At 45.6% G+C, this 18,499-nt stretch overlaps 1 protein-coding gene across 2 annotated transcripts in view; it reads left to right on the forward strand.

Annotated features, from left to right (window-relative positions):
- The first annotated feature begins 1,762 nt into the window (after positions 1-1,762).
- Positions 1,763-18,499, forward strand: part of MCTP2 (multiple C2 and transmembrane domain containing 2) — a 284,499-nt gene continuing 267,762 nt past the window's right edge. For both annotated transcript variants that reach the window (XM_055417730.2, XM_088829687.1), the window contains exon 1: positions 1,763-2,050. The gene's annotated coding sequence lies outside the window, so the exon portion shown is untranslated. The remainder of the gene's footprint in view (positions 2,051-18,499) is intronic.

An 18,499-nucleotide genomic window follows, 5' to 3' on the forward strand; every position in this document is an offset into this window, starting at 1 on the left:
TCCACTCCTCACTTGATTCATTCCTTCAGGCCAGTTATTTCACGGCTCTGAGGTTAACTTTCCTCATCTTACCTGAGGGATGCTATGAACTTTCTCTCAGGTTTGTGAGCATTAAACATGATCACATGGTTCATGCCAAGCACAGAAACTGGTGACCAGTTTTGCTCATCACTACTAGCTGTTAATGAGAAGTGTGCTTTTCACCATGATGGCAGCACTCCTAATATTTCCTCCTAAATTTTCACGTTTTCTAACTCTTTATCTCCCCAGCCTCCATTTCCTACCCTACTCTTAACATCACCTAACCTCTCGTAAGTGCTAAACATAGGCTAGAACACTGTGCTAAGTACTTTATATAAATGAATCATTGCTCGGAATCTGTGCAAGTTTATTACATTAATTCCAAGTTTTTTTTTTTTTTTTTTTTTTTTTTAAGGGAGAGTTGAATTTCAGACTTTAAGTGAAGTTACTGCTTACACAACCAGTTGCCAAGCCAGGATTGTATTTGAGGTCATTCTGACTTCAGCCTCAGTGGAGCTAGCCACCAATTACATCAATTACACTACTCACCAGCTCACAGAACCACAACAACCTATAGAACGCCAGGTCGGTCTGACAGCCAGTTTAGCGTGTTTAACTCTCTTGTATCTAATTTCAAAGCTATTTTCCTGCGGGTGGTGGGGGTTTCTTGTGAATTCCCGACGTCCCAGCGGGCAGGGATCTTACAGAACATCTAAGCCCTCAACGCCTTGCAGGGCACAGACTCGGAGCCCAGTAGATGAAGGCTTAATAAGAAAAGAAAGTGACAGGGCAGAGATAAAGAGTAAACACAGTGCAAGATTATAGCAGGAGGAAAAGAAAAAGGAAGAAGTAGAAAAAATTCACGGGTAAGGAACAAAAGCAAAAGTTTCCTGAACGCCTTAGGGCCAGTCATCGCACTTAAGGATCTTTAAGAGACTCTTGAGTGTTCTGGCAGCTCGAGAATGTCACCTCACCTTTAAAGATGAGGAACGGAGCTCCGAGTATGTGGTTGGCCGACTTCCACCCACAATCGCGCGCACGTGGCACGGGTTTCATGGGACGCCTGCCTCTGGCACCTCTTAGGGTCTGCGTGACAAAAACGGAGGCGGTTCCCCTCCCACTGGTCCTTTGCTGCTGCTGCTTAGTCGCTCAGTTGTGTCCGACTCTCTGCGACCCTATGGACTGTAGTCCTGGTTGTCCATGAGATTCTCCAGGCAAGAATACTGAAGAGGGTTGCCAAGCCCTCCTCCAGGGGAAAGTTCCCAACCCAGGGATCTAACCCAGGTCCCCTGCATTGCAGGCGGATTCTTTACCGTCTGAGCCATTTAGGGAGAGACAAGGTGTGCGCATAGGGAGACAAGAGATTAATTAGGCAATCACAGGCTTGCCAGCCAGACTGGTCCACACTTCGTTCTTACCCTGCACTACAACGCGAGGAATCTCAACTCCCTTAGCCAGACTTTTTGGACACATCTTCTTTCTCCTGTGAATCAACTCAGACGAAGGAGATAAACGTAACCGCTTCCTCTTCACCCAGCCAGAAGCCGGCGGCGGAGCCTCCTCCCCGCAGCCCGCGGAGCTCCTCGGCGCGGCGCCGGCGCCGGGACGCCAGGGCGGGGGCTGCAGGGCGGTGCGCGGCCGCCTCCCCGCTCCGGAGGCGGGGCCGGGGGGCCGGGGGCGGGGCCGGGGGGCGGGGCGCGAGGGCGGGGCCGGCGGGGGCGGGGCCGAGGAAGCCGCGCTGCCCCGGGCGATGTCCCGGCCCCCGCCGCGTCCCGGCGGCTCTCGGAGCTAGCGCGTGGCGGCCGCAGCAGCCGCGAAGGCCGGGCCCGCGCAGGTAAGGGGCTCACGCCGGCCCCTCTGTAGCTCCCGGGACGCGGCCTCTGACAGGTGAAGCCGTGCGGCCAGCGGGGCAACCGGGCTGCTCCTTGCTGGTGCGAGGAGGGCAGGGGTGTGCGCTGCCAACAGAACCGGGGATCCTGAGCGGCCGGGAAGGGAAGCCAGTGGAGCTGCCGGTTCAGGAGCCAGAAAGGTACGCCGAGCATCGGGGTGCGGGAGGGCGCACCGGGGCGGGCAGGCAGCCTGCCCCTGGATCTTTTTGCATTTTGAAGGACCTACGTTTGGTCTCCTTGGGGACTCCCTTCTGCAGAAGCCAGTCCCTCATTTGGGCGGAACTGGATGCGCCCCCTTCGTGGAAACCCGGAGAATCCGCTTGGGTTCCTTGCGCAGAGATAATTGTGTATAGGTTACAGAGTGTCTCGTAACATTAAAAAAAAAAAAATACGGCGGTAGTGGTGGCGAACTCGAGAGGCAATTGCTTCAGCAATTAGTTCCCCAGCGCACTGTCCATTTGTTAAGCAAATGGTGCGTTGATGGCTGGTAAATCTGGTTGGGTTTCCACGAAGTGGATTAGAGCGTCCTGAAGCAACTTGTGTGCGGTGTGTGGGGGTTTCACCCGTGCCTCGGTGCTTGCCCGAGCCTGCTCTAGAAATTTCACCGGCATCCGGCACTTGGAGTTACCGAAAAGCCTCGCGGTGAACCTGGGGACTCTAGAAAACCTGCTTCACCGACGCACCAAATCACAAACAGGTCCATGGATTACGATTCCCATTAGCAATCACTTTTTGCTTGGATCAGCAGCATTTCAGTTTAAGTGACGTTAGTTGCACGTCTGTCGGTGGGGAACCTCTGGGAGAGCACACAGGCTGGTGTGCTAGCGCAGGTGTGGATACAAAAGGGAATTTGGGGCAGCCCTTTCTCGCAGATGGGTGTTTAGATAGCAGTGGCACATTGTGCTTTTGTTTCTGCGACACCTCTTTGATCTCGGGTAATAAGCATTTTAAATGCAGGGAAAATGAAAATCTTTAGAGAATATTTATCGTTAGCCTGGTCACATCCAAAGTGGCAAGGATTCTCCAAACCATACTTAAGTAAGGTTAGTTTTGTTGTTCAGTTGCAAAGTCGTGTCCGATTCTTTGCAACTCCACCGACAGCAGCACCAGGCTCCTCTGTCCTCCACTGTCTCCCAGAGTTTGCTAAAACTCATGTTCACTGAGTCTTTGATGCCATCCAGCCATCTTATCCTCTGCGGCCGCCTTCTCCTCCAGCCCTCAGCCTTTCCCAGCATCAGGGCATTTTCTAGTGTGTCAACTCTTCGAATAAGGTGGCCAAAGTATTGGCGCTTCTGCATCAGTCCTTCCAATGGATGTTCAGAATTGATTTCCTTTAGGGCTGACCTGTTTGATCTCCTTGCAGTCCATGGGACTCTCAAGAAAAGTCAGCTCTGTACCAAGCACCATGCTAGTCACTGTCCTTAAAATGTTGCATAGAATTCACCAAGGGGATGTTATCACCTCTGAACAGATGAGAAACTAAGGCAGGGAAAAATCCACGAATTTGTTCATAGGAACTGGTGGACCTGGGAGTTGAGTGTGACTATTTCTGAGTTCAGAATCCGTGCTTTTTCACTATTCCAAGTTACTGTGAGACAGTGTAAATCTGCAGATTTAATAGAAATGAGAGTTCAGATTTACACATCTTGAGAGTTAAAGTTGTTGTCATTGAGTTGCTACGTAGTGACCGGCTCTGTGACCCTATGGATTATAGCCCACCAGGCTCCTCTGCCTGTGGATTTCCCAGGCGAGAATACTGGAGTGGGCTGCCATTTCCTTCCCAACCCAGGGATCAAACTCAACTCTCCTGCTTGCCAGGTGGATTCTTTGCCACTGAGTCACCTGGGAAAGTCATCGTGAATAAAACGAACATTGTTTTCATTCTCTTTGGGTTGTTAAACTGAGACCAATCTGGGACCAGATGAACAGTATTTTAAAAAACAGAAAATTTATTATGTGTCTTCCTTAAGATATTTTTAAGGACCTAATATAGCCAAGTTGCGCAAATTAGTAAAACTTTATATGCATCCTGTGTGTATTACACATTGAAGTATCAGCTCATTTTTATATTATTCATATGCTTTAATATATTTCACCTTGATTCTACCCATAGTTTACAGGTAAATAGAGGTCACTGTTGCCACCTAGAAAGGACTTTGTGTGTATGTATAAATCTATAACCATAGCTGAATATATATAATATTTATTTTAAAAGATATATCTATTTTTCCTTAAATGTCTATCTAGAAGTACAGAGTACTCCAACATGCTTATTTAGGAGAGAATCCTAAAATACCAATTTAGCCTTTTGAGTGAATGATCCATAACAACTCAACGGATGATTTCTTTAAGTGCATGTAAACCGCACAAGTGATTTTCAAATTAAAGTTACCATAGTGTTTAGGATGAGAATGAAAATAGTACTTATAATTTTAAATACTATCTTCTGACATGGAGAGCACTTGGTTTCTTAAAACCTTCCTTGCAATTGCTGGAAGAAAATTGAGGGGTTTCATGTTGAAATTATCTTCAGGTGTAGAAGAAAGTGTTTTCTGTTGAAGAAAGGCTTTTTGCCTGTTTTGGGAGGATCAGGTAGATACTTGGCCTGGATTGTGTTTGGCACATTTCGCCCCCACCCCATCTTCATTGGATAGAGAAATTGACAAGACACCTTGAACTTCTTTAAAGCATTTGAAGTCCTAGTTGGATGGTGTTTATAAAAGTGTGGTTGGCATGGTTAAGATGCTGTAAGGAAGGGGCAGGATGGATGATGTTTTGGAGAAATTCACAGAAAAACCAAAAGGCCTCGGAGAAGCGTGTGTGTGGGGTGTGAAAGGGGCAGTTCCAGATTTTGTGACACCTGAAAGGTAAACAGTAAGGGGATCCTCATTAAAAAAAATAATACCAAATTAGCCATGAAAGTGAATGCTTACCTAGAATGGAAAAAAATTACAACCGTTTGCTGGTGATTGCTTTCTTGTTTCTGCTGAGATCTTTTGGGGCCATTTACGAGAAAAGCTTACATAAAAATGCTTCCTGATTGCAACCTTGTCCCTGAGAACACTCAGCATCTCCTAGCGAGAGGCTTGAAGCATTCGTGGGGGCCTATGCCAGTGAGAGACCAGAAATTGAAGCTCCCTTCCCTTCAAAGCGTGGGAGCACCCGTTGACCCGTTGCAGTTGTTGCAAATAATTAATGGTCCACTGAGCAGAGAAGCTGCTGGCTGGGGTGGGAGGGATCGTGGGCTCATTGTGGTCTCAGGGCCCTTCCTTTCTAGTGAACAGTTGTGAGAGGAAGCTCCTGTCGGTCCCTAAGACCTTCCACTTTAGTTGGTTCTCCAGGTATGCCTTTGAGTGTTGGCGCTCCGGCTTACATTCTATGTTGCCATTTTGAGGGTTTTCTGTGTCCCATGCACTGAGTAAGGCCAGGTTCGGATTGCCGGGGAACTCCTGGTCTCCTGGAGCTGATTTCATTGATGACAGTATGGTGTTGGTGCCAGTGCAGAGGTCCTGATGCTTGAGCTGAGTTTGGCATCATGGGTGGATGTGCTGAGATGGAAGAGCATGTGGGATGTGGATGGCCGTAGGAAGCCCTGGAAGTCTGGACCTGTACACTGTCCTCCACTGATGCAGAGAAGCCCCCTAGTCAGTATTTTCCCACAAGTCTTTCCAGACCAGCAGCACCCGCACCCACGGACCTCAGATGAACTTGTTAAAAATGCGTGTTTTCAGGCCCCATCCCAGGCCACCTGAATCAGAAGCTCTGTGTCTGTGGCACAGCAGCCTGTGTTTGAGAACCATTGCTTTTAGTCTTTTAAGAGAACTGGTAGGGCATAGAATCCCTTGGGGAGATGAGAGGACTGACATTAGTACTAAGGTTTAAATATTGTTAGTGTAATATAGTTATATTGATAGAGCACTTAGATTATGCCAGGCATTGTGATAAGAAATATTAATTCCTTTAATCATCAGTGCGACCCCTGATCGCAGAGAGTTGGACATGACTGAGCGACTCAACCACTACCACCTGAGAGCTATTATCACGCCAGTAATTTATTTAAATTTATTGATTTGGATTCTTTTTTTTTTTACCGTGGTTGGGGGGCGCTTCCCTGGTGGCTCAGATGGTAAGAATCTGCCTGCACTGCGGGAAACCTGGAGTTGATCCCTGAGTTGGAAAGATCCTCTGGAAGAGGGCATGGCAACCCACTCCAGTATTCTAGCCTGGAGGATCCCCATGTCCAGAGGAGCCTGGCAGGCTACAGTCCATAGGGTCTCAAAGAGTCGGACATGACTGAGTCACTAAACACAGCACAGCTTCCCTTTTTTAAAATTGAAATGTATGGTTGATTTACAGTGTTTTGTTAGTTTCTGATGTGCAGCAAAATGATACAATTATACATCTTATACTGTATCATATTCCTTCCCATTATGGTTTATTACAGGAAGTTGAATACAGTTCCCTGTGCCATATAGTAGGACCTTGATGTTTACTTTTTCCCCCTTGGGCTCTTTCTCATCTGCTTTTCTGTTAACTGTTGCTGTTTCCTGAGGTCGCATCCTCTGTTGAGATGGACGTGAAGACTGCTTCATTTAAACGTGAGAAAGCCATAGCACAGAGAGAAGGGTGTTGTTCCAGACCACACCGGTTCAGCCAGGATTCACGCGCAGGCAGTGTGGTTACAGCGCCCGCCTTCCCTCTCTGGGAAGGCCATCACTGCCTTTGTTTTGTGTTGGTCTTGTGGGAGAGGTCTGGAAGGTGGGTGTGGGTCTTCTTGTCGTGGCCCTATTTGCCGACCACTCAGGGTTAACAAGTGTTTCTTTCGGGAACCAATTGCCTGATGAGAGAGGAAGAAAGTTGTTGTCCTTCAGTCTTGGTGCTAACTTTGAAATTTCGTAAGGAGATGGATGTGATTGCATATGTATGATTACCTAACGTCGAGCACCTCTTTCCCCAGCTGGATGACGTGCTCATGTGGATTTCCCCAGTAGGTGATGGTGGAAAGTGGCCTTATTTGGTAGTTCTGGGATTTGATCTGGATATTAGCAGACCCCCGCCTCAGGCCATGAAGGACTTGAAGATGATGATGTGCTTGTCCATGTGTCCTGGAAGGTATCTAGGAGACCTGTGCTTTTGCGTTTTCGTAGTTTTTCTTTTCCTTCTGGGAAAGAAAGATCATTCTCCATGATTTGTACATTTTATCATGAAATAGCTCCAACATGTCAGGTAGCATGAAAAGAATATGTAATTATATTATGAGTGCATGTGGCAGTGTGTGAAATGATGATTTACCTTTGGGTGTGAGCCTTGGATTAATAAGTCCTTTTACCTCTGCTTCAGAGACAGTTAGACACTGTCAATTTGAGCTAATGGCAGGTGGTGGAATCTAATTCTGCGAGTACTGACTGTCTTTCTCATGTGCTCATTCATTCATATGGTCATTTTTGCCTCTTCATTTGTGCTCAGCATTCATTTAGGCACTGGAGGGAAATACAGTGGTGACCAGCCAGACATGATCCCTGCAGACTAGTAGAAAAACACTTGGGTGAGCAGAGTTAGATACCCTAATTCTGGCAGCGAGTTGTTAGGAGAGGAGTTAAGAAATTGTCAAAGTTCAGAAGTGATGTGTGGGGCATGGTTTAAGGCAGTAGGGAAGCAGAGGTGTGGAAGCATCTGAGAGAGATCTAGGAGATTACAGAGGTGACCGGTTGGACGTGGCTGGTGAGAGGGGTTGTCAGGGCTGAGATCTGTGTCTTGGGCCCCCAGGATGGTGCCAGGAGCGTAGGAGAGGACTAGAGAAGACTGTTTTCTACAGAATAATGGATGTCGTGAGTTTGAAATGTGTGGATGACTCCAAGATAGAGATTTGGGTAGGCAGATGGAATAATGCAGCTGATATGAGAATTGAATAATTCAATGGATGGAATAATATCAACAGCTAAGTATGTTCTCTCTTGAGGAGAGTGGGGAGAAGATGTTCAGGGAGGAACGTGGGCATTTCTCCTCAGTGGGCGGGATAGCAGTTCGCTCCAGTTCCTTTGGTGTGGAAGACGATCAAGGTTTACCTCCGTGCATTCTTTCCAGGGTGGAGATGAATCCTCCCTCCCTCTGGCCTTTTGCATGTTGGATAGCCTGAGCTCTGCTCCGTAGGAGGAGGCCCTCAGTGTGGAAAAGCAGGCTGGGCGGGTGAGTGACAGAGCTTGGTCAGAGTTTCAGCCCATCTTACTGTTACAAGTTAAAGTGACTTACCATCTTTCCTCTTCATTTGTTACGCTGAGTTGTTAAAAACACTCATTTATCATTTATGTGTATCATGTTTATTGTAAATGAATTGTGTCCTGTGGGTGGGCCGTATATATACATATACATGGGGTTTCCCAGGTGTTGCAGTGGTAGAGAATCCACCAGTCAGTGCAGGCGACACAGGAGATGCGGGTTCAGTCCCTGGGATGGGAAGATCCCTGGAGGAGGAAGTGGTGACCCACTCCAGTATTCTTGCCTGGAAAATCCTTTGGACAGAGGAGCCTGGTGGGGCCCATGTGGTCGCCAAGAGTCATACACAGCTTTAGCAACTGAGCAGATGCACGTAGATACACACACACACACACATGCACACACACACACGCACACACATATACACATATACATGTGTGCACACACACATGCACACACATACATACATAACACACACATTCACATACATGCATACACACATACACATGCACATACATATACACAGGCACATACACACATGCATACACATGCACATATACACACATACACACATGCATACACATGCACATATACACACATACACACATGCATACACATGCACATATACACACATACACACATGCATACACATGCACATACATATAGGTAGTTTGTATATATTACGTAGATTGCCCAGGGCTGTTTTGTAGCTGCTACAGATGTTACAAGATTCCTTTTTGTATAGAGTCCTTTTTGTGTGGGTTTTTCTAGGTGCTCAGAGTTAAGGGGAAGGCTTGTTTAAAACATGTGTTAAAAAGTAGCTGGAATACATACTTGTTCTTTTATCCAAAAAATGGTGTATTATGAGTGTGTATTATGTTTGCTATCTGCTAGAATTTTCCACGTGAATAGAGCAGAGAGCTCCCTGTCTCTTTAGAGCCTAGAGGGGAAGTCAGGCAGCTTGACAGGTGAATACTATAGCCCTCCCTTGTAGCTCAGTTGGTAAATAATCTGCCTGCAATGCAGAGAGACCTGGGTTCAATCCCTGGGTTGGGAAGATCCCCTGGGGAAGGAAATGGCAAGCCATTCCAGTATTCTTGCCCGGGAAATCCCATGGAGAGAGGAGCCTGGCTGGCTGCATGGTGTTGCAAGGGTCGGACACAACTTAGTGATGAAACCACCACCAGGTGAGGGTGAGGGGTGGGGTGGGGTGGGGTTGGGGGGGTGATGGGAGGCAAGCAGGGAAGGGTGGCCTCCAGAGGCAGGACTGCCAGCGCCTAGCGGGAGGAGTGGGCAGGCACAACAGCCTGGAGGCAGATTTGGGAAAAAGAGATTGTTTAGAGAAAATGATGGATGGATGCTTTTGAGAAACTGAAAGTATCGGATAGCCTGTTTCAACTGTGTTCATTAAAAGTCAGTCATAAAAAAGAACAAAATTGGGTCATTTGTAGAGACATGGAGGGGCCTAGAGTCTGTCATACAGAGTGAAGTCAGTCAGAAAGAGCAAAACATGTGTTGTATATTGTTGCAGAAGTCGGTCTGTTGGGAAACCAAACACCGCACCTGGAGAGTTGGAGAACTCAGGTTTATTATGCTCGTGGACCCAGAGGAGTTAACTCTACCAGCTCTGAGCCCCAAACAAAGGAGTTACAGAGTTTTTATAGACAGTGCATGACACCAGACTTTAGTGGGCAGTGCTGACTGTGAGTAGGCTAGTTCAGAGTAGGGGTTTCCTGCATGCAGGACACAACAGTGGGGGATGCCTGATCTTTACACAAACAAACATGGTTATGCAGGAGCACAGGGGCTGGGCAATTGACAGGGGTGAGTGAGGTAAGTTTCAGCTGCTAGCATTGTTGCAAGTTTCTGTCTTCCCAAAACTATGTAACTTACATGACTTTGCAAGGAGCTAGCTGAGTTGCAGAGGCAGAACTGAGCATGAAGTTACTTCTAGCTGGGTGCAAGATTTTAAATTTTCCTCTTCATATTAACACATGTATGTGGAATCTAGGGAAATGGAACAGGTGAACCTGTTCATGGGGTAGGAGTAGAGATGCAGATGCAGGGAACAGGTGTGTGGAGACAGTGGTGGTGGGTAGGATGAACCGGGAGACTGGGATTGATGGATGTGCACTGCCATGGAAATGGGAGCCACTAGTGGGAAGCTGCTGTGTAGTGCAGGGAGCCCCGCTCAGCGCCCTGTGATGAGCGGGATGGGGATATAGGAGGGAGGTCCAAGAAGAAGGGGAGCATGTATACATATAGCTGATTCACTGTGTTGAAAAGCAGAAACCAACACAACTTTGTAAAGCAACCCTGCTCCAACTTAAATCAGCTAATAAAGGAGAATATTCACGAGAGACCTATGAACTGATCAGGAGAAACCAAAAGTATTGAACTTAGGTCCGTGTGACTGTGACTATGTTCAGAACCAAGGGGCAAAAGCAAACCACAACACAAACCCCCCAAGCCTCCCAAAGTCAAATGAAACCACAAACAAATAATGATTGTGTAATACTTTCTGGGTTTGGTTGTGAGGGTGGACCATTTGTAGCATTATGAAACAAGTTGAGTATTAGTCTGAAAACTTAGGTAGTATGTTGGAGAAGAACATTGTATCACTTGAACAGTAACCGGCATTATTGTTATGATAGTCTTGTGTAATATGGAAGATTAGATTTAAATATATAACATTAGTTTAGCTGTATAGGTTTGCAGTCTGGAAGTGCCTTTAGGGTTTCAGCACTTTCGCTGCTGCATGGCCCCTATGAGAATTTGGGGCCTAGGGGTTCTGGAGGCTTGTTTACCCTCTCATTGGTAACAAAATGTCCTGTACGGTGTATCTATTAATCTTTGTCCTACAGTTTCTTGTCTGTTGCAGGATCAGGCCCTGAAATTCAATATCCTCATCTTCTCTGACTCTTTACCTCCACAGATTCCCTCCACCCCTTTCCTTATCTCCTCTTTTGTCATGCGGGTTTCTTCCTACCTAGTTCACTGTTTCAGTTCAGTTCAGTCGCTCAGTCCTGTCCGATTCCTTGTGACCCCATAGACACCAGGTTTTCCTGTCCATCACCAATTCCTGGAATTTACTCAAACTCATGTCCATTGAGTCAGTGATGCCATCCAACCATCTCATTCTCTGTCGTACCCTTCTCCTCCTTCAATCTTTCCCAGCCTTCAATCTATCCCAGCATCAGGGCCTTTTCCAGTGAGTCAGTTCTTTGCATCAGGTGGCCAATGAGTATTGGAGCTTCAGCTTCAGCATCAGTCATTCCAATGAACACCCAGGACTGATCTCCTTTAGGATGGACTGGTTGGATCTCCTTGCAGTACAAGGGACTCTCAAGAGTCTTCTCCAACACCACAGTTCAAAAGCATCAATTTTTCAGTGCTCAGCTTTCTTTATAGTCCAACACTCACATCCATACTTGACTATTGGAAAAACTATAGCATTGACTAGGTGGACCTTTGTTGGCAAAGTAATGTCTGCTTTTTAATATGCTGTCTAGGTTGGTCATAGCTTTTCTCCCAAGGAGCGAACGTCTTTTAATTTCATGGCTGCAAGAGGCATCTGCAGTGATTTTGGAGCCCGAAAAATAGTCTGTCACTATTTCTATTGTTTCTCCATCTATTTGCCATGAAGTGATGGGACCAGATGCCATGATCTTCATTTTCTGATGAGTTTTAAGCCAGCTTTTTCATTCTCCTCTTTCACTTTCATCAAGATGCTCTTTAGTTCTTCTTCGCTTTTTGCCATAAGGGTGGTGTCATCTGCATATCTGAGGTTATTGATATTTCTCCTGGCAATCTTGATTCCAGCTTGTGCTTCCTCCAGCCCAGTATTTCTCATGATGTACTCTGCATATAAGTTAAATAAGCAAGGTGACAATATACAGCCTTGATGTACTCCTTTCCCTATTTGGAACTAGTCTGTTTTTCCATGTCCAGTTCTAACTGTTGCTTCCTGACCTTCATACAGGTTCTCAAGAGGCAGGTCAGGTGGTCTGGTATTCCCATCTCTTTCAGAATTTTCCTCAGTTTTTTGTGATTTACACAGCCAAAGGCTTTGGCATAGTCATTAAGGCAGAAGTAGATGTTTTTCTGGAACTCTCTTGCTTTTTCGATGATCCAGTGGATGTTGGCAATTTGATCTCTGGCTCCTCTGCCATTTCTAAATCCAGCTTGAACATCTGGAAGTTCACAGTTCATGTACTGTTTTAGCTTGGCTTGGAGAATTTTGATCATTACTTTGCTAGCATGTGAGATGAGTGCAATTGTGCAGTAATTTGAACATTCTTCGGCACTGACTTTCTTTGGGATTGGAATGAAAACTGACCTTTTCCAGTCCTGTGGCCACTGCTGAGTTTTCCAAATTTTCTGGCATATTGAGTGCAGCACTTTCACGGCATCATCTTTCAGGTTTCAAAATAGCTCAACTGGAATTCCATCTCCTCCACTAGCTTTGTTCGTAGTGATGCTTCCTAAGGCCCACTTGATTTTGCATTCCAGAATGTCTGGCTCTAGGTGAGTGATCATACATACCATCGTGGTTATCTGGGTCATGAAGATCTTTTGTGTATAGTTCTAATGTGTATTCTTGCCACCTTTTCTTAATATCTTCTGCTTCTGTTAGGTCTATACCATTTCTGTCCTTTATCGAGCCCATCTTTGCCTGAAATTTTCCCTTGGTATCTCTAATTTTCTTGAAGAGATCTCCAGTCTTTCCCATTCTATTGTTTTCCTCTATTTCTTTGCATTGATCATTGAGGAAGTCTTTCTTATCTCTCCTTCCTATTCTTTGGAACTCTGCATTCATATGGGTATATCTTATATATTGTTTCAGGACCTTGTTAAAAAGCTTTTGCAGAAGTTGCCTTCCATATTTTAGGCCTGTTGAAACAAGTAGAATTTCTCTGAAATTTCTTTCGCTCTCTTTAATCTCAGGTGAGCTGGCTCAGAGATACTTAGCTTTAGCCAAGAATGAGAAAGAAGGTTCCCAGGAAGTTTCCTGTGTTAATATTTGAACCAGAAGAGTTAGCAGAACTGAAAAGGTACATGGCAAATTGTTTTTTAAATGTCATGAACTCTGTGTGAGACACACACATATAAAAGTTTAAACACAAGAGGCCTAGCCTTGGTCATTAAGAACAGCTTAGTATTCAGTTGCTCTATTAATTACTTCCTTTCCAACTTCCAGTCTTATGTCATTTTTGGCTTTATCACCGTAAGCTCAAGATCCTAAGTCACTCATTTATTGCTTAGTTTTAGGGTTCATTGGCCAATATGTGCCTTTTCATTGATAGTTTTTTTTTTTTTCTTGAATGGAAGATGTTTTTGGCTTTTCCTAGTTTTTAGGGCATACAGGCTCAGCTGCTATATTTCACTTAATGTGCCAGCAGCCTGCCATTGCTGAGTTTCTGTTAGATGGCAGCATTATTTTATTTATTCTAATCCTATCAGGGCCCCTCCTAGGTAGCCTGCATGTATGCTCAGCTGTGTCTGACTCTTTGCAACTCCGTGGACTATAGCCCACCAGGCTCCTCAGCCCATGGGATTCTTAAGTGGTTTGCATTTGAATACTGCAGTGGTTTGCCATTTCCTACTCCAGAGGATCTCCCCAACCCAGGGATTGAACCCGCACCTCTTGGGTCTCCTGCATTGGCAGGTGGATTCTTTACTGCTGAGCCTCCTGGGGAGCCCCTCCTAGGCAGGGGTCATCCCTGTTTAATAGAAGAAAACACTGAGACTCAGAGACGCCCAGGACCACCCACTGGGATGGAATCTTCCTTTTTTCCCAACTTTTGCATTCCATCCAGTGCTTTCAACCATTCTACTGTGAAGAATGAAGCTACAGTGAAACCGTTTAACCACAAGACTAGAGTCTGTTCCGAATAAGACTCCAGGAATTTCCCTGCATCCTGGGATTGGAAGCAGCTGGTCCTCTCATCCCAGGGTGAAGGCGGAGTGAAAGGCTCTCACCTCAGAGGCTGCTTTCAGTGCAGCCATGACGCCCTGGAATTCTGCGAGCCCCTCCTCTGAGGATAGACTTGACATGGTTTGATAAATACATCCCTTCAGAGCAGTTTCTTGCCCAAAGATTACGAATACACAAAGTTGGATATTTTGAAAGGGTCTCTCTCCTTTATCTGACTCGAGTGATGCATAGACCACGCAATTGTTGTCCTAGATTTGTGGATTAAAGCAGGTGGTCCCTTCCACTAAACACCTTGTGTCATTCCTGAATGTTCAGGAGAACTGCCTTCTAGTGTTCTTGTGTTTTTAAATGATGGGAGCTTTTAAATACATGCAGATGTTGACATTTTACAATGAAGATAAAATTCCTGCTGAGCAAAAGTGATTGATGCTTTTTTGTTACTCAGTTGTTCATTTCTAAGCATTAGGTGCATTTGTCAAATAGATCTTTGGAGGGTCCACAGTATGCCAATGAGGTTGATGTTTTGTTTGCTGTAGTCCTGGGGAAACTGGAGTGACTTGTGCTGGACATTCTGCTTGTCCCCCTGGGAGCTTCTGACACACCACCTAGGTACCCTCCTCTAGTGGACGTTGAGTCTGTGGCCTTGTGGGATGCAATAGCCAGCTGATGCAGTTGATGCTGTGGCAGTTGGAATGGAGAGGGCGTAAGGAGGGCTCCCTCGTGCCCTGCAAACTGAAGTCCTGTGCACAGCATCCTGTGCTTTTGAACAGAACACTCATCAAGGTCATCTGCACTCATTCCAGTAGGAAACCATACTGACATTCATATATGTCAGGAAAGATAGGTTGGCGCTTTGGTTAAACTGGTTTTTTTTTATGCAGATTTTGCTGACCAGTTCTGGTTGTCTTGTCAGTGTGATTTTGGTAGTTTTCTGATGTAATGACATCCTGAATCTAGCCAGTTGGAAAACCAGCAACCTTGCCTTGAAATGTTGTTGTTTTGATAATGGCTATGAGTCAGGGCTAACTCGGTGAGGACTTACAAAGCACTGGTTTTGTTGTTGCTTTTGATGTTATGTGATAAAGCGTGGTGTGAAACCGTGTAGAGCGAAACCCATTTGTGTGCAGATATACGAGTGAACTTCCCTGGGGGCTCAAGACGGTAAAGAATCTGCCTGCAGTGCAGGAACTGTGGGTTCGATCCCTGGGTCAGGAAGATCCTGTGGAGCAGGAAATGACAACCCACTCCAGTATTCTTGCCTGGAGAATCCCATGGACAGAGGAGCCTGGAGGGCTACGGTCCACGAGGTCACAAACAGACACAACTGGACGCAGCACCCCACAGTATATGAATATGTGTGTGTATTTTTTGTTGTTTTGGAGATGAGCACTAGAAACTTACTGGTGGTTACTTTATGGAAGCGATCTAGTCGGGGCTGAGTCGCTTTTCATTATGTGCCTCTGTGCAGGGTTACAATTTCTTAAAGGCACATGTGGAAAAAATATCCCCATGGTTAATTGGATGGTGAGATGATAGGTCTTTTATTAATGTATTTAAGATGTCATTAAACCCCCTTGGACATGAGAATATTAAAAATACTTTGAATTTGTTTAACATTTTAAATCTTTTAAAAAGTCTTTGGTATTTTTTGTTAGATTTTACCAGTTAAACATCTCTGTTAGAGATCCAGAAACATTACAGTGTCTGGTAGTTGAAATGATTAAGCAGAGAAAAGTTTTCAAAATTCTATCTACTCAGTGAGCCTTCCTGGAAGCCACTCTGACGTTTGTAGAACTTCGTCATCTCCAAAGCTTGGGCTCATTACTTTTAAATGGAGATGAAAATACGTGGGCTGCTGTGATGCTTAATAATAATAATCCCTGAAGAGTGCCTTGTGAATAATAAGTACTTTATAAATTCCTCTTAGGGCTTCTCTGGTGGCTCAGTGGTAAAGAATCTGCCTGCCAATACAGGAGACACGGGCTCAATCCCTGGGTCGGGAAGATCCTCTGGAGAAAGAAATGGCAACCTACTCTAGTCTTCTTGCCTGGGAAATCCCATGGACGGAGGAGTCTGGTGGGCTACCGTCCATAGGGTTGCAAAGAGTCAGACAGGACTTAGCGACTAAACAACAACAGCAAATTCCTGTTATTGAAGGAAAAGAGGAAGTCTGGCTACTTGGTAATGAGTAAGCCTGCAGAGGTTTGGGTGACTGAGTGCCCACATGTTATGGGAGCTTTTACCTGAAGATCAGACCCCTTTACAGCTGATGTTTTGTTCTACATTTTCTTCCAACCAGAATAAGAGTAAGAAGAGGGAAGGCAGGAAGCAGGAGTAGAAGCTGGTACTAAATGACAGTATTTCAAAAAATACCTGGAGACACATTTTAGGGAACAGTAAAATTTATCCAATTCAGTCTTTTTTTATCCAACTTGAGGCCATTCTCTTTATCACCTTTCCTTTAAAAATTTTTTTTGGATGGTTCACTTTTAAGGTGTTTTTTCCTTTTGAATTTTTAATTAAGTCTTGAGAGCAGAAAGTGGATATTGGTCATGTACCCATTCTATTGATTGTGCTGGATTTAGCATTTTCTTGGTGATTATGGTATGATTTGATGAAAGCCCAGCCACTCCTGGGGAAAACTTGACAATGTTTCGTAAATTTATATGGATGAAAGAATACCTTGGACGGCTATCTTTGGAAGGTGACAGCTAATCAATGGCTTTATTGAATTTACATGGCTACATTTCTGGTTGCAGAAAAAAAGAAAGAAAAAGGGATTATTCGTGATTTCCTGTTTATATAGGGCAAGAGAGAAAATAGGAGTGGTTCCAAGTTTCATAAAACTTATCTCCTTAGAGAGTCAAGATCCATCTTTGTGAAAAGATTATTAGTAGTACCCTCTTGGGAGCAGAGAGGATTTATTTTTTTTATTTAAAGGCAGGTGAGGTCTGTTCAGGCTGATGGAGAGGGAAAATGTGAGCTGAGTTTGGAAGGATGGAGAGGCAGTGACGCTGGGAGGCTTGTGGAGGTCGCCGGGAGACATCTCGCTGTTGACCTCTGCTCCTTTCGTAGGCTGGCCGCCTGGAACTTGACTGAAGGACCCTTTGCAATGCTGCTTGTTTTAGGACTGGATACTGTGAGTTAACAGGTGAGGTAACAGAGACTAGGGGGCAAGGTGGTGTAAAGATCAGGAACATGGAGTTGGTCCGCTGGACCTGAATCTTGGCTCTGCTGTGCTTTGTGATGCCGGGAAGTTACTTAAACTCTCTGTGCCTTAGGCTCCTAATAGTACTTACTGCCATGGCAGTCCAAGCATGGGCAGGAAAAGAATTTGCAGCCGTAGAGCATTTCAGAAGGGAGTGAGTTTATTAAGAACAAAGAGCAGAAATAATATGGGCACTGAGAGCGTGCCCTGAGGCTGATCTCCTGACCGGCCAGGGAGATGCTGTGCGTGTGCGGTGTGCACGCGCGAGCTTAGTGGTGCCTAACTCCTTGTGACCTCAGGGACTAGCTGCCAGGGTCCTCTGTCCATGGGATTTTCCAGGCAAGAGTTCTGGAGTGGGTTGCCATTTCCTCCTCCAGGGAACCTGCCCAACCCAGGGATTGAACCTGTGTCTCCTTGCATAGCCAATTTTTATAGCCTCCAGATTAAGAAAATTCCTCCTGGAAGGGTGGCGTTAAGTGATTGGTTAGGACACTATAGAGTGACTACCAGCATGGGCATTTTTGCCTCATTTGGAAACTTGCTGGTGATGATTGAGGAGCTTCAGCAGAGGTTACAGAGAGACTCAGTTCCTGAGATGAGCTTGGTTCTGGGCTCCATTTCTGTGGAGTCCCACCCCAGTCCTTGGGGTGGGACTCCACACCTCTGCTACAGGGTTGTGAGGATTGAATGACAGTATACTCAAAGTGGTTGGTACTTGATGTCTATTGCATCTGATGCCCCGTGTACTCCTCATGGAGTAGCTACAGCAGCTGCTATGCTGCTGTTTTTATCCCATCGATGATCGCTCAGTCATGTCTAACTCTTTGTGACTCCATGAACTGTAGCCCGCCAGGCTCCTCTCTCCATGGAATTCTCCAGGCAAGAATACTGCAGTGGGTTGCCATTTCTTCCTCCAGGGGATCTTCCTGACTGAGATCGAACCCACATCTCCTGTGGCTCCTGCATTGGCAGGCAGGTTCTTTACCACTGGCTACCTGGAAGCCTAACATTGATGGTGGGAAGGCTCGTTTTAGCTCTAATGAACCAGAAGGTGTCCTGTTTGCCCTTCTTAATAGAACCTCAACGTTGCTTCATATTTAAAAATGCACTTGCAGTATGTTAGCTCCATGGGAAGACTGGTTTGGGTATTTCTGATCACTCCAAGCCTTTTCCTAGCTGATGTCCTGGTGAATAAGTTGTATAGTGCATGGGTTGAGAAACTATAGAAAA

Source organism: Moschus berezovskii, chromosome 21, assembly GCF_049115385.1.
Source record: "Moschus berezovskii isolate FMDL1 chromosome 21, NW_MosBer_1.0, whole genome shotgun sequence".
Lineage (NCBI taxonomy): Eukaryota > Metazoa > Chordata > Mammalia > Artiodactyla > Moschidae > Moschus > Moschus berezovskii.